The sequence below is a fragment of the Kogia breviceps genome, chromosome 2, assembly GCF_026419965.1.
Source record: "Kogia breviceps isolate mKogBre1 chromosome 2, mKogBre1 haplotype 1, whole genome shotgun sequence".
Lineage (NCBI taxonomy): Eukaryota > Metazoa > Chordata > Mammalia > Artiodactyla > Physeteridae > Kogia > Kogia breviceps.
This window is the reverse complement of record NC_081311.1, coordinates 158891764-158917124: the sequence shown is the minus strand read 5'-3', so window position 1 is coordinate 158917124 and position 25361 is coordinate 158891764. Positions and strand designations below refer to the sequence as shown.

General features: G+C 43.8%; 1 protein-coding gene across 3 annotated transcripts in view; it reads right to left on the bottom strand.

The window, feature by feature from the left end:
* MYO1B (myosin IB) overlaps nucleotides 1-22959 on the bottom strand; it is a 183070-nt gene extending 160111 nt beyond the window's left edge. Inside the window, exon 1 of one of the 3 annotated variants that reach the window (XM_059052028.2) lies at nucleotides 22594-22959. The gene's annotated coding sequence lies outside the window, so the exon portion shown is untranslated. The remainder of the gene's footprint in view (nucleotides 1-22593) is intronic. The other 2 variants (XM_059052027.2, XM_059052026.2) reach the window with 2 other exon arrangements.
* Between the last annotated feature and the right edge of the window lie 2402 nt (nucleotides 22960-25361).

Genomic DNA, 25361 nt, shown 5'->3' with positions numbered 1-25361 from the left:
GGCAGTTGCTGTTTAACAGGTACATGGTTGCACAATAATGTGAACGTACTTAATGCCACTGAACTGCACACTTAAAAAGGTTAAAACGGTCGACGTTACATTATGTATGTTTTACCTCAATAAAAAAATTCCTTATCAGAGATGACACTACTGCACAGCCCCAGCCATCCTCCTCCGTCTCATCTCTCCCCAACCAAGTTCCCCCGCCCCCTAAGGCAAACCTCACAAGAAGGACCACCTGAGACAGACAGAAGAGCTGCTTTAGATCCTGACAGTGGTTCAGCTGAGCTGCTTGTCTTAAATAAATCCCCCGACTTCAACCAGTGTCAGCAGCGCTGCCCCATAGGCAGCATGCTCTGAGCAAGCCCTACTCCTCCAGCACAGCTGTTAGCTTGCTGGTCTCCCCCGGCCCTTGGAGAAGGCCTGAGCTCCCCACGTGCAAAGACCCCGCTGCCTGGCCGAGGGGGCTGGCTCACAGGGCACTGGGGTGCGGAGCAGGTAGACGATGTGTGTGAGAGGGGACACCGCGCGCTCTTCCTTCCAGGGCTGTTTCCATCATCTCTTCCCTTCCCGTCAGACAGCCTCGCGTGGTTCCCCAAGAACAGGAAAGATCATGAGAGACTCGGGTTAGAAACCGAACGGCAAGACACTTTCTCAGTATTTACGAAGCTAAGGGCAAGCCGAATGAAAATTGCATTCTTTAGGACAATTAACTCAAGCAGCATGGTTCTCAAAGGAGAAGGGGTTAGTGGGCCACGCAGAACCACTCGGGGTGCTTTGCAGGGCTCCCCAGAGATTGAGAAAGTGGGCCGTGACATGCTTTTGCGAAAAGGCTTAGGGGATGCCAATTCTCACTCCTATCAACACACTTCCTTAGAGAACCTTAGACAGGGTATATCGATTCATGGCATTTACTTCACATAGTTATCTGATTTTCCAATCCTGTATTCCACTGTTAAAACTACACACTGAGGTTTTACCCACTTTTCTCTAAAGCTTTTTGTTAAGAATGTATAATAGACTGCTAGTAGGAGGGCTTTTGTTACAATCTTGGATTTAGGGAAAAACAGGCACAACTACTGGGCAGTTTCCATACAATAACTATTGTCTTGAGTTCAAACTATGGGTAATATAAAGGACATTAAATTATCAGGCAATGATAAAATGGAATAGATTTGAACTGGGAATGAAAATAAACAGCTAAAAGCATACGGAAGCCCATAAGCCATAAAGCCAGACTCAAATCTTAAAAAGCTCTGTGAATGGGAAAGGCAATTAATGCAACATTCTGGGTACCTAAGAGTTCACACCCCAGAGGGTTCCTCTGAATAGGCAGAGACGGGCCAGGACCACTCAGTGTCAGGGTCAAGGTTTGTTTCTGTCTGGGTAGAGAAAGGCTAGCCATATCAACCAAAGCCATCAACCAGGAGCTGGGCTATCTCAACCCCGGGCACAGTCCAGTTATTAAGGATTTGAAAGACAGCATCTAGATAGAACTTTACAATTCATAAAGTGACAGGTTAAAAAAAAGTTTTTTTCTAACAGTGGAAATGAAAAATGTATTATCTAGACTAATTGGAAAGATTTTTGAGTCAAAAATAACTGGCTGCCATGACAACACTGAAGGTTTTGGATTACTACAAACTATCTCTTCTGATGTATGAGCAAAATTTCTTAGGATCCCAGGCAAAACCTTCTCTTAAGAGACAGAAATGGACCCATCAGGTGTTGCACATCTGGTTTCTGGAAGAGCCAGGGTGAGGAAGCTTTCCTATCTGTTCTGAGAGTAGGCTTTCACACTTATTATATTAATATTACACACACCCTTCAATCTAATTCCTAAGTCACCAAAGGTCAGAATATTCCACGGTTTTTAAAGAGAAGCTTTACTTGGGAAAGAGTAACTTTCTACAAGTGTAGTAGCAAGAGTTTTCCAGGACTGAGAATTCCCTTTTGATCCACCCCAACATGGAACGGCACAGGCTTTGAATCACTGACCCAAGCTTGAATCCAAGGGAGTTCATCTATGGAATTCAAGTTTCTGATCTAAAAATTCAGGGATGACAACATCCACTCCACTTTCTCTTTTGAGAAAGCAAAGCCTGACTCCCGAGAGGCTCTCACCAGATGCTAGTTCCCTCCCTTCGCAATGCCCATTCCTCCTGATCCTGAAGAGCTCCCTACTCTTTCCTGCTGTCTTCTGGCAGGTGTGTCCATGCAAATAACCTCAAGCACTGCCTCATTTGAAACAGACACCCCATGGAGTTCAGTACCCTGAGGAAGAACGCGGCCAACATCACTGTCCCCACCATCACTTCCTGGAGGAAGCTCTGCAGAGTCATGGCAGGAACAACTGCTGAAGGGCAGGGCGACTTCAGAGAATGACACCCACCCCCAACCCTCCCTCTCCACCCCCTCCCCCAGCATGGTACCCTCACCAGCCGAAATCCTAGAAGGTCAAGAACGTAGGGCAAGCCGTCCTGGCTTTAGGGGGAACTTATGGTCATGCTGTCCTATACTGGATGTTACAAGAACTCATGAGCTAACGTCTGAAAAGGCCTATGAGTTCCTGTGGGAAAAGTAGCCAAAAACTATAAACCACTGTTATAGCCAGAAACATAAACTCAGCTGCACTGGGATGTGCTAATTATAACCCACAGTCCTCTCAATTTGCTCCCTCATGCAGATTAAAAAATATTCCAAGAAGGCCAACGTGTTTAGTTTGGCAAACCTGACACCCTGGAACCCCTAGGTGAACGTAAAACAGCTCACATGTAATTGGAACACCTGACAGCTCTGACTGGTTCCTGGCCGGTGTGTGGATCCCAAATACAACCAGTGGTCATTAAATAGAATACAGTCACCTGGGGAAAACCAAGTTTCCTTCCAAATGAATTGCCTTGTTAATCAGAGGGTCCCAGTCTAGTCCCACATGTTAATGCGCTCACCCAAGTGCTCCTGTCCTTGCCCCCTCCCCCACTGCTTACATCGTTTGTAGAGTGATTCTTTCTGCTCTCTTCATACTTGATCAGACCATCCAAGCACTCAAGATGCTCCCTTATAATTCAAAGTACGGTGAATTGCACCTAGGAGCCACCCAAGTAGGGTTTCTTGTAGCCATCAGTTTGGGGGTCCCTATAAATCAATTTTTTAAGACATTTGGCTAAACAAAGACGCACATAAAATAGCCTGGGGTAAACCAGAGCAAAACTACCTTCTTTCAAAAAGGCACCTTTCAGTCAGTCATTCAGGCTCTTTTCAGTGACAATGGAGGGAAAAGTATTGAATTTAGTGCACTCTTTGGGGTAAGGAAGCGAGTTATCTCTCCGGGAATTGTCAGCTGTTGCATTTTGCAACAGACCAGAGGCTGGAATGACCACCACAGTGGCTCCAGAAAAAACCCCACAAGTTCCATGTTGCAGACTCTGCTCTGCAGCTAGTGCATAGTGTTATACTGGGCACACTGTCAACTCTGGGCCTCAGTTTCCCCACAAAGGGGTCGAATACATCATCTCCTAAGATCCTGTCCCAGCTTCCATCATTACTGATTCAACCAAAAAAAAGCTCAACCCTGGAAAGACTGACTTCCTTCATTTTGGGGTGAGCAAGCCTCCTGGGTCTGGTTACAAAGAATGTTAAAAACCAAAAATGCTAGTCCACAAGAAACTTTCCCAGTGACATCTACACAGAAGTAAAGGAAAGCAGCTCTCTTTATTCTGACCTCACCAGCAAAAAAAAAGTATTAAGGGTCTAACCATACACAGCACAGAAGGAAATGCACAAAATCAACAGAATCACCATCAGCAAAGGCATCAAGGTACATGTGAATGTGTTCTCTCTATGTTTACAACTACATGGTTAGCTGCAAAATGGCACTGGCTTTTTTAAAAATGCATCTACTTAAGAAAGCAAAAAGGGATCTAAAATTACAAATTTAAAAATCTATATAAAAGCAACTATACTCCAATAAAACTTTTTAAAAAGAATTCTATATAGTAAAAGAAAAATGTGCATCACTCAAGAGTACATCTTCAGTAATGCCTCTGTGCTTGTGGTTAAGAAAAAGTACTTTTGGAATAATAAAAATTCAGAAGCTTCCTCAAGCAGTTATCCACTAAAATAAAGTCTAATACACTACATAATCAAAGAGAGATGTTTATATATTTACGTTCGGGCTTCATGAATGTTTATTAGTTCAGACTCAATCAAACAAAAAATAGCTGTTACCAAAATGACACTGATAATGTAAATTGAGAAGGCAAAACAACTTTGTCACTGAAACAGAATTTTCAGAAAAAATAGCTAAATTGCAGTGGGTTACTTCACCTAAGCTGATTAAAATCAGCAATCAGATTCGAATTTGGAAGTATTTTCTCGGTTAATTTTTTTCTAGTTTTTCTCATTTGGAATTTAAAGCACCATAATTTTTCCATATCTCTAAACACATTCTAAATTATTTATGAAGAACTAAAAAATACACAATTCAGCAAAGCAACTTACAAGACATGCCATAACTAAATAACCCTTTTTAAGTCACAAATTAAAATGTTTAACAAAATCTATGTTTACTAAATTTAAATTGATAAATGTTAACTAAATTTTAATAATAGTTCTGTTAATTTCCAAAAGTTCTGTAGGATGCAGCAATTATTTCATATATTTACATAAGGATACATATATACAAATGCCCCCCAACACATAAACACATATTTTTTCCCTTGAATAGAGCACACACTTAACCTGTAAAGCTATACAGAAATCAATTGTTAATCCGATTGACCAAATATAGAACCATACAATAAATTTTCCCAGAGGAAGTTTTGGTAAGAAATAAATATTTAATAGTGAACTACCTTGTATAGGGCTGATTAAGTTCATTTCCTTCTACAAGTAATTTATGAAAAAAAGATTTTCAAAATACCACATTGTTATATTGGAAAGCATCAAATCAAAAGGCTTAAAAACTTAAAATTTACACTCTACCCTTAATCATGTCTCTCAATAGGTAGGTAGGAAGGTAGATAGATATAAAAACTAGTGACCACATAGAGGGGTGGGATAGGGAGGGTGGGAGGGACCCAGACGCAAGAGGAAAGAGATATGGGAACACATGTATATGAATAACTGATTCACTTTGTTGTAAAGCAGAAACTAACACACCATTGTAAAACAGTTATACTCCAATAAAGATGCTAAAAAAAAAAACAACTACACAGCGTTCTCTTTAAATGACATAATTATAAGGTTTAGAAATTAAAACTACTTACCAACTTTTCTTCTCCATTGTTTTTTCCACTGATTTAACTAGCACTTTAGCATTTAGTACATATGAAAGGGAAAGACAAACATTCGTTGTGACAGGGAGAACACACCATGTTCAACAAATATTTTGCAAACAGATAAGGAGGGAAAAGTAGGTCAATATCCTGGGGCTAGGAAGAAGCGTGTCAGCTTCCATCCAGAACTGAGTTATATGATTAACCAGGCACAGCTTACTCCTCTGACCTATGCATCTAGGATGCACAGGCACTGGGAGAAGAAAGAATCAGAGACACATCAACTGCTCCGCAGGCATTAGCAAACTAGTTGGGGAAAAAAATTCTTAAGAGCAATATAACGAATAAAACAAGTGCTCACATAGGGCAGATGATTCACCACAAAAAGAAGAAGACAGAGCCTACCATCTGTGCTTAGAGGTGAACTATTATCATGGTCTAGGAGGATTGGAGAAGGATGGCTGAAGAGGTGAAACTTGACCTTGAGGGTCCTTTTTGAGGATGAGTAGGATGTGATTAAGCGGAAAAGAACTTGAAAGCAAGAGGTACAAGACATATTCAGAAGATGGCGTCTAGACAGAATGGCAGCAGAAGACAGCTGGTGTCGTACCCTGCTGGGCCATGAAGCTGGAAGGACAGGTAAGCTGAGGCAAGTCTGAGAGTACGGGCTGAGGGGGTGGGAACGGGTGGGAGAGGAGAGGGAAGCATCACACAGCCTGCCTCGTATGTCTACACTGCTGTCATTACTGACATCAGTGCATCCAGAAGGCAACAAGTGTGATCCACAGTCACTGGTGATGGTCTGATGGAAAATAAAGTTGAGGACAGCCATTATAGATGATTGGGAGTCATCAAAAATTTTTGAGCTGGCATAGGGACAACAAAAATGTTAAGGAGATTTGAGCAGGGAATAGTCTGAATTAGTTGGGAGAGTGACTAGAAGCAGGGAGTAGGATTGCTCTGTGCAGTTGTTCAGTTTGTGCACTGCATAAAAATGGGCCAGCCAAGAGGGAATATGGGGACTGACATCAAGTCAAGCTCCTGAGGGACTGTATTTGCCCTAAGGGACACCTTTTTCTACTTGCATAAATGCACTGTACAAGCTAGCAGTAGGGAATTCAGTTGGGGCACGGATCTAGAAGTTCAGGAATAAGAACGAGGGTAGAACTAATAGAAATGAAATGAGGATAAGTGCAAGAGAACTAACAGACAAATCTATCATAAAAGGTGGGAAACTAATCTGATGGAGGGCGCAAGAGAGAGAGGAGGACTTAAGACTCATGTAGAGGCTCTCTCATCCAAATGCTTAATGACAGTTTGGCTGGTTGTTCTTTTTAAAGGTCAGTTAACGTTGGAAGTCATAAGTAAATGATACATACCTAAACCTATTACTTTAAATAAACCCTATAAAAATATACATTTATTTTCCAATCTTTTCCTGTAGCGCTGAGGCCTTTTGAGTGTATGTCCACTGACTCCAGTACCCAGTGGTCTCTTGTAAAACATCCTCATGGCCTCATCCTCCAAGTCTAATTTCTTTAAAGACTAGTGAGGCTGTAAAGACACCTGGGACGCAGTGCAGGGTGGACTGCACTACTCCTGACAAATGCTCGATACTCCCCTCTGTGGGAAGACCATCTATCCCTGCATTGCTGAATTCAGGCGTGTGGCCATAAAGGTTTCACATCCGCCCTTCCCTCTGCCACAGGGATCAGCAATGTTCCAGAGGGCACAGCTCCAACAGACTATGCGCTAGAATGAGGACCAGGGCAACATGGGGCAGACTCCCACCTGACCTACAATGGCCACCCAGTGTGAGTGTGCATTATCGTTTGAGTCACTAAGATTCCCAGGTTTTACATAATCACAAATTAATCTACCTATCCTGAATAACTAACAATATTAGTGGGAATACTTTTATTTTATGATCCTCCAAATCCTTTAGTTATTTCAGTTACTCCTAAATCAGCTGTAATCATTTTGAGAAACTTATTAGGTGGTTTATAAAACATTCAAATGAATTTTTTCATAGAAACAATTCTTTTTGCACATATATTTTAAATCATTATATAAAATATAATAATAAGTACAATTGGCATAAACAGGCTTGGGAATAAACACAGTTGAGTTCACATAAGCATAGACTGGTAGGAACAAAAACTCAAGAGCACGCTACAGGGTAGCCCTCTGACTTTGCGCGTTTACTGTGTCATGGGCATCAGTTGATACATTTGACAAAGGAAATGAACACCCACTAATCCAACAAATCTGGAGGTCCCTAAGAGCTCACAGAGTTTTCTAAAGCCATGAGCCTCTAGACAATTATAAGAATGAATAGTACTATCGTATTACCAGGTTAAAAATCTGATTGGTTTTTCAAAACCATATCCAACTACCATATTTATTCTGTCCCAAATGTACAATCAGAAGTGCCTAAGTCATTTAAGAAAGCACAAAAATAACACTTCAAACCCACAACCAGACATAGAGTCAAGAGTACAAGGTCACATGTCATTCCAATAACCTGCCTCTTAAAGACAGAAAGAATAAACACATAAGTTACTATTAAAAACTAAATTTGAGTTTCATACTTTAAAATTATATACTTCTTTTAAAACTGTCGACAGAGATAAATGTTCCTCTCAAGGTTGCCCAGCAAAATCTGGGTGCTATTTTAGGTGGCCAAACAGTAAATCTATCCGTAATTTACATACTTTTAGAAATCTGATAGCCTTCTCAATAAAAATATGAACTTTTACATAGAAATCATACTGCTATATTTCAATAGACTATTGAGAGAAACACTATGTAAACACATGTACACCAGAAACCCCAGTGCAACCAACCACAGTTTAAATAACATATACCCACAATTTAACCCCAACTCCCTCATCAACACTATGCATGTAAAGCCTCCCTCCTCAGCATCAAATAGGATAATCTTAACTTCTATATAGTTTTAATTCCAAAAAAAAAAAAAAAGAAAACCCACATCTGAAGGAAAAAAGGCAGTAATACCATACCTACCCAAATAATTCTGCCCCCAGGTACTACTGGGATAGCTACCCACTCAGTCTTATTTTAACCAAGATAGGCTCTTGGGAAAAAAAGGAATCCAAAACCAAACTCAAGGGGCTAAAACAACAACAACAATATTAATTTGTAAATTATATATGAGATAAACTCAAATATCAATTTTGACTGAACCTTGACCTAAATTAATGTTCCCACTGTTGTGTTGTTTTTTTGTTGTTTTTTTTGTGGTACGCGGGCCTCTCACTGTTGCGGCCTCTCCCGTTGTGGAGCACAGGCTCCGGACGCGCAGGCTCAGCGGCCATGGCTCACGGGCCCAGCAGCTCCGCGGCATGTGCGATCCTCCCGGACCGGGGCACGAACCCGTCTCCCCTGCATCAGCAGGCGGACTCTCAACCACTGTGCCACCAGGGAAGCCCCTGTTGTTGTTTTTTAACTGTGAAATAAGCAGCCACGGGGACAAGATTAAAAAATGGTTTAGTCTTACCATCAAATAAAATGTACTACAGGGTTAACCTGACACAACTTTTATAGCTGAGAGAATTAATACTTTGCTACCTGAGACTGAGTTATAGTTGAGAAGGAGCTGAAGACACATAAATGAACTTGATTCTAGCAGGAGAGGAAAGCCAAGGCCCAAACCCTACCGAACCTGGACACCAAGGGACCGGGGGGAGATGAGAAGGGAGCATGGGTCACCAAAGCCAAAAGACAAGAGTACGATGAGGAGCATCAGAGGGTCAACAGCGTGTGTGTGTGTTTGGGGGGGAGGGGGTAGGGGGTGTTGAGGGGAGGAAGGGAGGAAGGAGAAAGGATAAGTGTGTCATCAGGCCTAGAGTCCATCTGTTAGGAGATGAACTGTGTACCCCCTCCCCAAATTCCTATGTTGAAGCCCTAACCCCCAGTACCTCAGAATGGGGCTGTACTTGGACATAGGGCCTTCAGAGAGGTAATTAAGTTAAAATGAGGCCATAAGGGTGGGCCCTAACTCAACATGACTGGTGTCCTTATAAAAGGAGAAGACAGGGACACAGCCAACACAGACTGAGGGATGTGCATACAAGGCCCGGTGAGAAGGTGGCCATCTGCAAGCCAAGGAGAGAGGCCTCAAAGAAACCAAACCTGCTGACACCTTGATCTTGGACTTCCAGCCTCCACAATGGTGAGAAAATGTATTTCTGTTGCTTACGATACCCAGTCGTGGCATTTTGTCATGGCAGCCCACTCAGGCTAATATACCGTCCTACAAGCCCTAGTAAGACTGGCTACTTCTCTCTTCCTCCACTGCTAAGCTTTTGACACAGCCTACCTTTTGACGTGTGCCACCCTTCCTAAGCACCCACAGCTCACTAGACATGTGCCACTGAAACATCTTCAAGTAGAATGTCACCACCTGTTTGCTGCCCACGCACTCCTTCCTTAAAACTCTCTCCTGCCCTGGCTTCCCTTCTCCCTGGCTCTTTACTTCCCACCCCACCACTCCTTATTCTCCTTAGTGGCTTCTCTTTCCTCCACTTGTCACAAAATAATGTCTCCCAGACTTCTATCACCCACCTTCCCCGCCCTCTATGTGATCCTCACAACATCCACAGCTTCGACTACATCAAGATGCTGGTAGTCGCTCCATCCAGACCTCAGGCCCTGGCTTGTCCCTGAGCCCCAGCGTCTGCTGAACCTCCCTCTCTGCCTGGAGGCCCCACATCCCCAATGGAACCCACCCCCTTCAGCCTGTCTGTGACGACCATACCCAACATCACAGAGGCCAGAAACCTGGCAGTCATCGCAGACCACCACTTCCCCTGCCCCCTCCAATCCAGTCACTACATCCACCCCACTGCTTAAAGAGGGGTACATCGCAACAGTCACCACAATCGTTGACCCAATCAGCTCATTCTCAACAGCTACTGTCAGAAAATAACCCAAAATAGGGAAGAGGTCATATGCACAAAAACGTTCATCACAGTATTATTATCTACAGCAGCAAAGTGGTGGAAGCAACCCAAATGCCCAATAAAAAAGAGGTCTTTCAGGAAATTACGGTACTCAGTGGAATACACAACTATAAAATTTATCTCTAAACTCGCAGCAGTACAGAAAATATATGAACTCTATGATTACAATCATTCCAAAATATACACATAGAAATACTATGTGTATAGAATACTCAGAAATGACCATAGTTGATATTTTAAGAGTTAGTTAACTCAAGAAGAGTCTTTTCTAATTCCACTTTCCAAACTTCCTGTAATGTTTGTTCTTAAGATGATTTTTTAGTACAAAATATCCAAAAGTGAGTGTTAGTAATCTTGGACTTTCTCAGTTGCCTTGTTTCAGGATAAATGGGAATTTTACTACAGGATTCCCTTCAGCTGCCATGCTATCTTCATGTTACATCTGTTGCAACATCCAAAACTAACTCCCACAAAATAACGTTTCCCCCTAAATCCTATTATACTTGTAGCCCTCAGCGTGAGATCCCCAAAATTAATTCTTTCAAGAAGTCCAGCTGGACACATAAACAGCTGCAAGACTGAAGAAGTGGGCTCCCAGCATCTGCCATGGTCATTAACTGTTCTCGTAAGAAAAGATCACCACACGCGAGCTGCTGCCAAGAGGGCAAGTGCAAAGCGGGAAGCGGAATCACAGAAGGTGAAGCCCCCGCTGCACCCAGGGTCTGAGAGGCTCGCTGACTGTCAGGTAAGGAAGAGGCACTTTCCCATCCAAGGAGAGAACTTGTCAACTCTTCCATCCCAGAGTCCATGAGATACGAAACAGTCACCCCCAAGGATGTAAAACGGCACATGTTTCCTGTAGCAGTTTTCCTATACTTTTCTGTTTCTTTTTTCAATTGCAACAAACAGCAAGTATTAAGGTTGGGCTGACAGTTTTACCATTATTTCTCAACACCTGTAGCATGCATGTGTCAGCTAAACCCAACAGATTTCTCTTCCTCCATGTATTGGGGTATATGAAGTGAAACAGACAAGATGCAAGATCACATCTGTACCTAGTGGGCTTGTGATAATACACACCTTTTACAACTGCTGCCTTACTCAACAGTGGTATAAATGTTGCTTCTAATTTAAAGTACTCCTCTGATGAATCCTTTCGAATAGTGAATACTAAATCCTAGTTATACCCATCCTATAAATCCAGATTTTACCCTAACTAAACTAGACTTCCTTACAGCAGAGGGAGAATGCACATAAATATTTATGTTCAAATTAGGCATTTGTGGTTGGAGATGAAAAACACTACAAACTATGGAATAAGTTATAGGAAGGTATCCCTTAATTTAAATCCCCTCTACTAGATTTTACATTCAACTGTGAAATCTCACTGAAATTAGCAGTATTTCTCAAGTAAATAGCTATTCTGTTGAGTAGCAACATGCTGTCATACCTTCTTTGAAATCCATGTCGGTATAATTTTGAGATACTTACAGAAAGCCACTGCTTAAAAATAAATTCCTGTAGATAAAACAAACTTAGCAGGAAAGGCCATTTCTCCACTCACAATTATTCAAGAAGAGGCACATGAAAGGAAAACTGGAAAGCTCACTGAACTTTTTAAAAAGTAATTGAAATCAATGGGCTTTTAAGGAAATGTGTCAAATTTGGCAAAGTTCTCTTTCTAAAAAATGTATTTTGGTAATTTTCCAGAATTCGGTTCTTTCAGTTTGGAAAACTTTAAAAATTCTGAGACATAACTAAATGGTAGCCACACAGATGACCCTCAGCAAAATAAGGAAAGAGAAAAAATTCAACTTCAGCATCCCCTCAATCTCCCCTTCCTTTCAGTCTCCCAAGTCCCCTAAGATTCCCTGGTGCTTTTAGGAAATCACAGACTCCCCCAGACTTTAGTGAGTTAGTAAGTTAATTAATTAATTCTAGGTATGAGTAAACAAAAGGCAACTTAATGTAGATTTTTGAGGGTGAAAAGTTACATTTATTTTTACGATTAAAAATAAGAAATAAAATTTAGTCTTTACTTGGAATTGTAGAAATGTGTGCATCATTTCCATGTTGACAAGCAAGTAAAGGAGAAAGATGGGGTATTGAAAGGAGTGGTTTTCAAAGGGAGGGGAGTAAGAGGAGACCAAAGAGAGTAACAGATGGCCAGAGGCACTCTCAGGGAGCAGAGCGAGAGACAAAAAAGGGAAAATAATGACAGAAAAAGTAACATTCAAAGAAAGAAGAGTTTCACAAGGATCCACATCCCCATCTTCTAACTTCCTGGGATACTTCTGCTGAAGACTTTTAAATACTGTTGCGTTCCTGCAACTATAAGTATAAATGGGAAACTACACCACCTGCGAATACAGAGCAGGCAGACCCCAGGCGTGCCACCCTCTTCGGCTCCACTTTAGTGAACCGCTTTGGCAACTGCAGCCTGAGCTTTTTCATAAGATTTTTTTGTATTAGTTCAGAGGTAACATAACCAGATTACAGAAAATGCAGAAAATAAAGAGGGTTGTAAAAGGAAGTCATCCCGGGCTTCCCTAGTGGCACAGTGGTTGAGAATCCGCCTGCCGATGCAGAGGACATGGGTTCGTGCCCCGGTCCGGGAAGATCCCACATGCCGCGGAGCTGCTGGGCCCGTGAGCCACGGCCGCTGAGCCTGCGCGTCCGGAGCCTGTGCTCCGCAACGGGAAAAGCCACAACAGTGAGAGGCCCGCGTACCACAAAAAAAAAAAAAAAAAAAAGTAAGTCATTCCTATCTACTACACTAACACAATCACTGTTAACATTTTGGTTTCTTTGCCATCTTTCTTCCTATATATTTTTCAGAGGAGAAACTAGAGCCCTGTATCAAATCACAAATTATATGCCCTGCTTGGAATCAAACAGATCTGAATATCTGGTGGGGGAAGAGGAGGAAGAACTCCAGGAATCCATTTTCAGAAAAGACTGAGGAGTAGCAACTAACATTTATACTGCGTGCTTGCTCTGTGCCTGACACTATTTATTCTATGGACATACGTGTGTTTACTCATTTAATCCTTACTACAACCCAAGGAAGAAGGCTCTACTATTACCCAAATACTGCAGGTGAGAAAACAGAGGCAGAGACAGATTAAGCTATGTGCCCAAGGACACGGGCTGCTAAACAGAGTCAGGTTTCAAACCCAATACTTTTCCCCAGAGCACAGGCCAGCACCATTGCACCACACTGCTTCCCACCGAGCGAGGACTCACTGCCACATAAGAGAACCAGGCTCTGATGCGCTTGCCCCAGGTGCAAAGCCTCGATGATGACCGATGCAATGAGTTGTGCATAACTCAGACCAGACCACTCCTCCCACCCCACCCTTTTCACATCAGAGCCCTCAGTGTGTCTCTAGAGAAGGTGCCAGAGGGAAAGGGGAGAGAGAGGGCTGAGACACTGAAAGGGCCAAAGGTGGCCCTGATCAAGAGCCCTCCCGGGAGGAGAGAAAGGGCTTCTCCAGACCTCAGAGCAAGACCCAGTCCAATAGTGCAGAACCCAGGACGTTGGTGTGCCCAGCAGCCACCAGTACTCAGGGCAATGGCAGCTCTCAAGGGGTAGAGGGAGGGTTGGGGGGTGGGGCAGTAGCCCCACTCAAGCCCCGTCACAGAGGCAGCACACTCTTTACTTGGGCAGTTTCATTTGAGGAGGAAGGCGAACATACTGGCCAAAAATTAACATTTTCATGTCATCATACTTAAACACTACTAAATACCACTATTATGATGATTTACTAAGAAGTACCGCTTTTTAAGTCACTAATTACTAAAATTTCCATCAATCTATCATTAAGAGCAGAACTGCACCCCAGGGCTTCTGGGCCAGTTCTTCACTGCTTGGAAAGCTCTACCATCCTTCTCTTCCTGCAGCAGTACCAACTCACCCTTCAGGCAGCTGCATGAATGCCTGTTTCTTCAGACAGGCTCTCCCTCTACCGCCAGTCCAAAGTCTCCCCTCCCCATCTTTCTTATTCTCACAGAATCCTGTCCTATCCCTTCATAGCAAATATCACAATTCATAAATATGTCATAAATATCTATGTTCACTTCCGCAATGTCTCTCTCCCCTCACATTCCATGAAGACAGAAACACAATTGCTCTGCTCACCATTAAAGACTCAGTGCCTGGCACACATGAGGCACCCCAACATTTGATGAATGACTACATGAATGCATTACCCTCCTCCCCTTACTTCTAAAAGTATCATATATAATTTTTAAATTATGGTAAGTTATGACATTTCCATTACAGGTCTGTTATTTCACACTCTTAGAAACGCCACCCAACTCCAGGCTCCTATAGCAAACACAAGTTGAAATGTGATCAACCAAGAACCCATCAATAAACAAATACAAAATCAATCCCATTCTTGTATACTAGCAACACCAGTCAGAAATGTGTTAAACAATTCCACTCACAATGACCATAAAAACCATAAAGCACCATGGCACAAGTCTAACAAGATGTGAAAGAGTTTTTACACATAAAATTTTTAAATTTCATTGAAGGACATAAAAGACCTAAATCAATACAGAGGTATATCAGGTTGCAGACCAGAAGCCACGAGACCATAAAGATCTCAATTCTCTCTAAATTTTTATATAAAGGGAATGCAATTCCAATAACACAAAATTTTTGAAAAATAAACAAGCCACATGCTTGGAGAATATATGTGCAAGTTAACCTGTGTGGAGGGAGCGAGAAGAATGTGATGTGCGTTTGACTCATCAACTGACACAAATATGGAAAATGGCATTTTGTGTGAATTCCAGTAATTTAACTATTACGGGTAAGCAATGTTACTTCCAATGTTTTGACTCTTTCAAATATTTTCTCTATTTTAAGTTGTGAAACAGTAAATGCTACAAGTTCAGAAAAGCTGGGTTGTGAGAGATGTATAGGCGTAATAGGTAGAGAGGGGCTTCCAGGGTGAAGGAAAGATCCAGGAAAAAAATAAGGTAAAAAAGCAGAAGACATGTTTGAGAGAGAACCAAGTATGGCTCACAGAGAACACATATTCCCATAGAAAGCCAGACAGTGATGGGTCTACAAACAGTACAATGAAGTGACTACAGCAGTGTTATCTACACAATGATCCTGCCAAAAAGTGGGACACCGGTCACATAAGTTGGGACATGCGCATACCCTATCTCCCTCTTGGAGATCCACAGTGCACGGTCACAAATAAAAGTCTGTGATAAGGCCTTCTGTAAAGAAGAAACTTATTTTTTTCCGTTTATTTAAAGAAACTTGTTTAAAATGTTGTTTAACCAACACCTACTTGCCCGAGGAACACTTTTTTACAGTAACATTTACAAACTTTTCATGGAACAACCCACTTTGGGAAATGCTGTATTCTAGTAAACAGCCTTTTAAAGGTCTGAACCAGATTAGAGGTTTAAGGATTTTAAAATAAAAGGCAACAATCAACCAAACACTGTAACTGATTGGATCGATGTAAGAGTCACAGAAAATAGAGAAATCGGTGCTGCTTCTGAAATCCAAAGTCAAGATGATGATAAGAATGCTATTAGCACAGTTACGTCAAAGACGATCAACTATTAGGTAATGGGCACTAAGCGTGATTTTGATGGGTTTGGAGAGACAGTGAGATATTCCCCTAGAAAGAAAACTGAGCAAGAAGTTAAAAGCCTTGGAGTCCAGTGCCAGATCTGACCCTGGTTAACCTTTTGAGCCTGAGCAGTTCCCAGATACAAGTAAGTGGTTACGGTGGTGGCCTAAAGGCCCTTTCAACTTCATCACTCTACCATTCCAAAAGTTAAACATTTGAAGTCAAAATACCAATACAGTCAAGTTCTACCTTTAAAGGAGGTGTGAAATGTTTAAATATAGGATACAAATAAACAATTCAAGAATCTGAATATATGAGTTTAAATATATGGATGAGAGGTTTTTAAGAGATTATGCAATTATAGATGTTGAAGAGAGAGCCCCCAAACCTACTAAAGCTATAAAGTCTAACTCTGGCCCCCTCCTCCAATGTCACAGAATACTTAGTATTCTGCTTCTGCAGAAAGCAGATTCCTGAATCTGACCCAACGTGGCAGTTCATATATTTTTATGAATACCACTCAACACCCTGAAGAGTTCAAGCAAGTGAGAACTCTTTGCTAGACAGCTCACCACATCAGGGGTAAATCAAAACTGTAGTCAACTTATTACAACTGTAAGCAGACTGCATGAGGACTGCAAAAAAACGAGCCATGCAAATTGGCCTAGGCCCAATGTTTATAAAAATTAAACTTTTCCTAAAAGCATTTAGGCAGGGACTCTAAAATGAATAAAATAGTGATGATCCCTTTGAAGCACTTTCAAAGGAAAGAATGAGCAGCTAGGAACTGGGCCTATCTGCAATCTGAACATTGCAAACAGCACTTCAGAGTCTAATAATATAGAATTTAAAAGGAAGCAGCACTGAGGGAGGAGAGAGAAGGTGCACAGTGGCAAAAGTAAGTGGGGCCAGAAGGAGTTTTTCAATCAAGGGTTTTGGTTTGTTTTTAATTTTCTGGTTGAAGTGTGCAGAAAATGCTTTCACGAAACCAGTGAAAATGAGCAGGCAAATAATATGCACACACACAATAATGAAACCAATAACGAATAACCTGGTCCGTTCCATGGTCCTTTCAATGCAATTTTCTTAAGTCTCTTCAAGGATGCTGAATTCTTTTTTTTTTACGAGTTTAAAAACTTGTACAATTTTGAATTGTATTTTCATTTTAACACAGCAAAATGAAGCCATCTGTGTAACTTCAAAGCATCTTGAGTCCACGCAGGATTGATGAGAAAGTCCCTGGAAAGCAGAGACCTGGTCTCCTCCTGCCTCTCCAAGCTATCTAGGAAAGCCAGGCACCTGGTATTTTTAGAAGCTCAGCGGTTGTTGTTTATCTGATAAGCAAAGGAAGAATGTCAATTTTCATTGATCTCCAGACCTCAGTTTCAAAAACTGCCTATCTTGGACGAATATAAATTCTATACCAATTCTTTTCTTCCTTGCCTTGTCCAAAGTCTTATCCCCTAAGTTCCAGCTCTGCAATGGTGCTCCCACCAATTCATCCACATGCATCAGACTCTGAGCTCTGCCTGGATGCCCAGCAGCATACTGTGCTTGGAAAGACTGAAGACCAGAGATCAGACAAACCCCCTGAAAATCCCCACAAGGCCAGCAGATTCCCACAGAGAAGGCAGTTACCAGGAGAGGGTGAGAAAGACAACCGGGCAGGGCTGGCTCCTTGGTCTCTCACCAGCAGGTTGAATCTTGTTTCACCAAGTCCCCCTCCCTTGGGGGAGGAGAATAATGCAGGGTTGCCAAGCACAAGACCCAGAACAAAAAGAGCAACTCAGAGGCAATTGAACCAGATCCTCAGCCCTGGTCCAACCAAGGACACACGCAGGAACCCTGACTCCAGGGGACAAAGGAAGAGAGAGACTGTCAGGGTGGACTCGCTCTCTAACTCTGTAATAAAGTGGCCCAGAGCTTCCAAGAACACTGTCCCATGAGGCAGCACGTTGTTCTGTAAAGCACACAGTCTTGGGCTTGATCTCTACTAGCCTTGGGCACATTACCCAACTCTCCCAACTACAGACATCTCCTACTGAAGGAGAGCAATGAGGATTAAATGAAACAGGCTATAGAGAGCACCCAGGACACAGCCTGACACAGCGCAGCACCCGCTACTTAATGACAGCAGAGTGAATGTCATGTAACAAAGTATAATTCTTTGGGGATTTGGCATTTCTTGTCCACTATGCAAGTATGCCTGAAGTCTATGAACAGCCTTACTGGGGTTGAATCAACAGCCATGCTGAACCAGGATGAGGAAGGTTGGAACGCTGGCAGGTGGGGAGGGAAGAAAGCAGGACACCAAGGATTTGCTGTATACCAGGGCCAACCATGTAATTCAACACCTTCTCCCATGGAATGGTACTTTATACACCCTCAGGGTCCAAAAAAGGATCCTCTCCCCTCTCCTCCCGCAACAAATTCACCAGAAAGAGGCTTCCTAACATCCCAACCAATCCAGCCTTCAGAGGCAGGTGTTCAGAGACCCAACCCCTTTGGCACCATCAGAGACTGGGGGAAATAAAACCAAGGACAAAGAAGGAACAGGCAGTGTTTGGGTTCCTCCCATTCTCATGCTTTTGTCTCAGTAGCATGTGTTGGCGAGGACTTGGTCACCACAGCTGTGACAGTCATCTCACCAACATCCACTCTCTGGGCACACTGCGCTGCCCTGCTACATCCTTTGATACACAGCTGATGTCCTTTGCTGCTTTTTAATGCATAGCCTTGCATCAACTGTGTGCTTAATTACAATACAAATTGATGAAGACACTGGCAGCTGAAAAGAAACTTACGACAGGTTATAAGAGCATCCTTCATCCTTCTCAGCTGGTAAGTTGGAAAGTGCTCCATTAGAACTCAGCAGACCACGTGTGTGTATCCCCTCTAAATATCCAATGGATGAGAATCTAATGGCCTCAGGAGACAAAAGTTACTGCACCTATACTACAGTCTCTGAAGACCGCAAATGATGTCTTAGCTTGAAATAATTACAAAAGTAAAGGTAGAACTTTCAGTCTTTGTAGTCTTATCTTAGGAACAAAAAAAAAAACAATATTGACTTTTCCATTTGCCCGGGAGCATTCTGAGAAATCCATAAATAATGGATGACGCCAAGTGTTCGAATCCACTCTGCTCCTGCACTCGGCGGTCACCCCTGGGTCAAGGTCAGGTGACTCCTGCCTGGCACCATACTCCATTCCACCCCAAGGACGGATATCACTTCCATCCCACTTTCACGTGGATGCCTAAGCTTGTTCACTTCCCCTGTAGGGAAAAGATGAGCACAGAAATCCTGTGGAATGTGTGTTCCCACAGAGCTCAGAAATGTGATGATCTCAGAGGATATTGTAAAGAAAGACCCTTGACACTTCCCTAAGGAAGAATGTCTTCTGTAAAAGGCGACTGCCAGGACAAAAAGCATGTGCTGGGAAAATCTACGGCCTGCTGCTGTGTATGACTCCAATTCTGATGTCCCACTTCCTCTTTATAAACACATTCCTTCCCTCCTTATTCCTCTTCTAAAAAGACACTCTGGCATTGGGTCTCAGTAAAGAAGCAAAGTGCAGTGTTCTAATAAAGGCTGGGAGATAAAAAGGGCTAAAATAGATTTCAATAAATATCAAAGGACTATAAGTCTACTCCATTCCACCACTTTTTAATGTCCCCTCCCCCCCAAAAAAAAACCTTATTTTTAAACATTGACAGCCTAACTTTTTAGTTTCATTCACTTAAAGTTCATTCACACAGGCCATCAAAAAGCAAAGCTTTTGAACAATACAGTTTCAAAAGTTGCAATGTCACTAATCTAGCCTTCTAAACCTATCTCACAGTGGTTTTTGAAAGAATCAATTATGATAATATATGTGAAAGTGATTTGAAATCTGCAAAGGGCTAATCACATAATCAAAATGCTGGTTTGATTATTATTATTACTAGGAATCAAATTCCTAGTATTAAAAGATATCATACCATACAGTGTGGACCTTGGAATCAGAGATTGGAATTCAAATCTCACCCCCACCCCTTACTAGTTACCTACACAGCCAGGCAAATTACCAAACTCCCTGGGCCTCAGTTTCAACTGTAAAATGGAGATAATACCCACTTTACCAAGTTGTTGTGAGGATTAATAAAATAATGTATGTAAAATCCTTTTCACACAGTAAATACTAAATGACAGTTTTAACTACTGTTAGGCTGTTTAATTAAAATCCAAAGGTCTAGCTATTGAAAATAGCAGAAGGAAGGGGGACGAAAGAAGAATCTCACCCAAAAGGAGGACAAATGTTAAAAACCTTTAACATCCTACATTCTGAGGATTCCCCTCTTGGCCCACTCCTACACCCCACTCCTTCCCCACTGTTGTCGGAAGCTCCTCGTTGCTTTGCATAACCTCGAAGCAACCGGGGAGAGTCAGTCTTTAACTCCAGGCTTGACAAAGTGATGATTCATCCCATCCTGTGAAGGGGGTGCAGCTTGCAGCCAGCCTCATCACACATGGGGAATCCATCGGACGGCCTGCAGCCAGAGACCAACTATTTAAGAGGCTTCCCCATCCGTGTCTTTGGTAGCAGTAATCTTATGCTTTGCATTCTGTTAATGTATATATATATTCCAATGAGTGCTTGGGAGGAATCCAATTGTGCTGTATTTTACAAAACAATTCACAACATAAACGAAAAGTCCAAAATGGCAAGACAACGATAACGAAGGAAGTCTCCCTCTGTTTGCTGCCCATGGCACAATGTTTTGCCAGGCAGTGTGTTAGTTATAATGACAAACAGCTTGTCGGTTGGACAACATCCCACCTCAACTGCACATCATAATGGCTCTGGAGGACAAATCCCACTGCTTTCCAGCCTGGCCTGAAAATCTGACCACATCCTCCAAGAAAAAGACAAACCCTCACGGTAGCTGGTACAGCTCTTTTCCATTACCACTTAGAGGGCAGGAAACATTTTTTTCCCCCAAGAGTAAGCTCTTCATTCCCCTTCTAAGGTTAAGAGACTTTCAAACTTGGTTCTCTTAGAATGAATTAGCCAATGCGGTGGTTTACCTGTGGGCCCTCAGACTTGTCAAAGAAGCAGCTCTAGGTCATTTCCCAGCCCTGCCTCAGCCAGACTACTATAGCTAAATGTCTCCTCAACTATCACCACAGTAATTCTAACCTTCAGTCCAGCTTTGGGATCCTTCCACCAGTGTCCCATAGGCACAAACCATGAATGCCTGGAAATGTCAGCCTCCTCCCAAAACGGTTTTGCTTGGAATACTCCATTCAAAAAACACTCATCATTCAATCCACCCTGGCTCCCTCCTGAGGTCAACCAATCCTCCTGGGCTTCTTGATTCCAATCTAGAAAAGGGTCACTTAACATATGCCCAACACATTACTTTCAGTTCTACATCCCCCTAAAACTAATTCCCATTCACCATAGTGGTAACTGTTCTCTTTCCTAGTCCAGATGACCCACATTAGGGGAGTGAAAGCACAGAAGTCATGACTCCTCAACTGAAAACCCAAAGGGTGGTGTGTATGATGTGTTTTCTGGGAAAGACTGTAAAGGGTTTTTCAATTCAGTGTTACCTAATCTGATTCATTTATTTAGCAATGTCTAATTTTCTAGTGGTTTCTCCCCAGACGTTCTTGGAAAATTGTTTTACTATATTACAACGGAGAAAATTATTCTATGTCAAAATCAATGCTATAAAATTTGCTTCCTACCCATTCAAGCCAATATCTACTAGCTACAAACACGGATCCACAGGCACATACATACACACAAATACCCTGATTCATAGCCAAAAAAAAAAAAAAAAGTCTTCTTCCATTGTAATTAAGAAGATTTGATTTCAGCAAACTAACACTGGGAGTGCCTAGAAGTCAGGGAAGTACACAACTTGTTGAAGCAATAAACGCCCGGCCGCAGCCTGAACAAAGCATTACAAATAAGCTCCAGAAAACCACACAGCAAGCCCCTGGACAAAATGCTGTGTTTTTGTAATCAACTCTCCAGTGCACTCACATCACCCACTCCCCAACCCTCTGCCCCGGCCCAGCAAGAACCCTCCAGGACTCTCGTTCCTAATCTGGTTTCCATTCCAGCCCCGCCCCCTCCCCTTCCCTCTCTAGGACCGTGAATCAATCCCATCCCGGGCAGGAAACGAGACCCAAGGCAGCCCCCTCCTATGCGCCGGAACAAAGGAGCATAGCTCAGCTGCAAGCGCAGGATGCCCCGTCGGGTCCTGGGCCCCTTCTCCCCCGCCGCCGAGGCACGCCGCACCTGAACCCCACACCCCAGGACGCCCCATTGTTCTCCCTCCGCTTTCCTTCCCGGAGGAGGCCACCCCGTGTCCTTCCATAGAACCAGGGGGCCAGGAAACAGCTGTGGGCCAGAGAGATGGAGGGGTGTGGGTGAACACCAGGAAGACCTGGATTCCACTTTGCCCACAGGTACGAAGGGGATGGGGCAAAGTAAGAACAACTTAGTTTAGCGCCCTCTACTCTCCCACCCGCCCACGAAGCAACTGCGGAGTCGCTACCACCCTGCCCGACCTCCAGCGTGCGCGGTTCTCGCCGCAACGCCGCCTGGCCCCGAGGAGAAACCGCAGACCCCGCTGACCCGTGTCCCGCGGGCTGCGGCGGCGCCACGGGAACCCCGGGCACAAAGGACCGAGCGGGCAGGGCAGGGGAGAGAGGGAAAGCGCTCGCGCTACCTCGCCGGGCGCCACTCCGCCTCCTTTTCGTCCTCTCTCTCCGGCGCGCTCCGGGACGCTGGCCCTCCGCGAGGTTGCGGGGCTCCCGCGCAGTTGCTCCGCAGACGCTGATGGCAGACGCTGCTGGCGGACGCTGCCGGCGGACGCTGCCCAGCGGCTGCCGGCCCCTCGCGCCCGCGCTCCCACACCACCGCGACGCGCGGCGGCCGGCTCTCCAGTGCGCGCCCGGCTGCAGAGTGCGCTGCCGCCGCAGAGTGCTGCGCTGCGACGGGAGGCGCCCGGCCACTCCCCTCTACCCCGAGGGCGGAGGGGCCGGCCGAGGGGCGGGGGCGGCGACCTCGCAGCCTGGGATTCGCCCCTCTGAGCGCCGGCAGGACCGGGAGCCACCGCCTCCCAGCCGACTCACCTCCGGCCGCCCGGTGCCGGCGGCACAGCGCCCCCAGGTGAGCGCGGGTGCAGCCTCCGCCCCCGGGGCCAGCCTGGATGGGGCAAGGGGTGGAAAAGAGGAGGAAGGAGAGGCGTCCCTCCCAGCCCCACGGAAGGCACGGCCCTTCTACCTTTCTCACTCTCGGATTTATTAACATCAAACGACAAATACAATAACTGGAGAGGCAAGCCAGGGGGAGCGGGCCGGGGCGGAGGGGGTGAGGAGGGGGGCCGCGGGGAATAACAACTGGAAGCCAACCTGTGGGCAGATGTCGGCAGAGAGTGGGAGTGTTCTCCATTGTTCCTTCTCCCTTAGACAAAAAAAAAGTTTGGATACCCAAGAATATCGGAAAATATTAATTTGACCGAAAGGGAAAAGAGTGTACTGAGTGGCAAAGTGTGCTTTTATTTACAAGATTTTTAAATATCTATTAACTCACTTAATTTCACATGATGCTAAGTAGACACTGGCCAATTCTCTGTTACAGAAATTAAAAGATAATTTAAAAAGAAATTTCAACTATATGTGTATATATATATGAAAATATATAAATGAATATTGCGTATTAACTGGCACTGGGTAATGATCAACGATAGGGTGTTAATCTGCATATTATTTAGGCATGCTGGAGGGAGCCAGAGAATCAGGCCCTCCAGCTTCTCACTCCAGCTGGCTTCGTGCCTCTTTGTACAGTAGAATTTAGAGCAAACCACTTGACCCTTGTCCTGGTTTCCTCATCCCGGAGGAGGGAAGAGCGCTCATCCAACCTTACTCACTGGGTGAGGTGAGGATTACTTGGCTAAGGTGTTAAAAGAAATGTAGGCACAGTAATTATTACTCATGGTTCTAACTACTTTGTCCAATAATGAAATAAATTGCCATAAATGGAGCCAGGTTTAAAGGGACTGACCTATATCTGGAAACTATCGCTAAAATGAGGTGAACCAAGAATTCAGACCATATATAGTAATTCTTTTCCCACAGGCATAAGAACCACAGGCACTGGTATTTGTCAAATGCTACAAGTAGAGTTTGAAAAGGTAACAGTTCCCCAGACAGTATCTGCTTTGGACCTACACCATCATTGATGGCACCATCAGCAGCATCACTTCTGATCCACATAAGACATGGTGATGTTCTAAGCTTAAACATATTGAGTACCATTCTTTTCCTGTTTAACCTTTGCAGAAACCTGGGAGGAAAGTTACTCTCTTTGTCCTTGTTTTACAAACCAGAAAAGCCAAGAACAGAGAGTTCTTCCAGCTAATAAGTGGCTGTACTAGTTTGAAGGCATGTCCACAAATTCTTTTACACTCCTCCCATTAAGGAATGGAGTCTAACTGTCTTCCTCTTGCACATAGGCTAGGCTTAGAGATGTGATCCTAACGAATAGAATACAGCAGAAATGATGTAGGTGACTTCTGATTCTAGGCTGTAAAAGGAGCTACAGCTTTCACCTGCCCTTCTCCTGGGCCAATCACCCTTGGAACTCAGCAGCCATGCTGTGAGGAAGCTCTAGCCACGTGGTAGGTCATGTATAGGTGGTGTTTCTGCTGATGATGCCAGCTGAGGACCCAGCCTACAGCCAGCTGAACTGCCAGGCATGTGAGTTAGTAAGCCTTTGAGATGACTCCAGCCCGTCACTGACTGAGAGATCTAGAAAGAAACCCTAACTGAGCCTAGTCAGTGCCCAGAAACAGAAGGTAGCGATAATACGAAATGGGCTTCAGGGTGGTCATTGTATAGCAGTAGGCACCTGGAACAGTGGCAGAGCTGGAATTTGAACCCAAGCCTTCTGACTCCACAGTCTCCGCCACAATCCAGTACACTACCTCAGACCTTGATAGCCTAGCCTAATGAACACCCTGAAGATCCCTGTCTTCGCAACAGCCAACATATGGACCTGCTACCTGATGACACGTGTAGCCTCCCTTCTCGATTTTGCCCATCTGACTTTAGATTCCAAAGTGACTGCTTATAGCAGTTTGGCAGTAAGGGAGCCTCTGACCTCTGCTGTCCAGTCCAGCTTTTCAAAAATCACAGAAATTCAAATGGCAGCTTCACAAGTACAAAATGTAAACAGATGGTTTGAAAGAGTGGGGGAAATTCTGTAATCTTTTGATCTTGGAAAAAGGCCAAGTTTTAGTAAAAAGTAGGTTTAAGACAAGTATTTGCTGAGTAGGACAATTAAGAGAACTTCTCTTAGGAAGGATTTGGAGCTCCTGCCCCAAGAAAGAAATTGGGAACATAGTTATGTAGGAACAATTTTGCCTCTAGAAGGATCTAGCAGAGTGGGGACACTTGAGGCTTTCTCCCTGTTTTTTAGCAGGTTCGGGAAAGA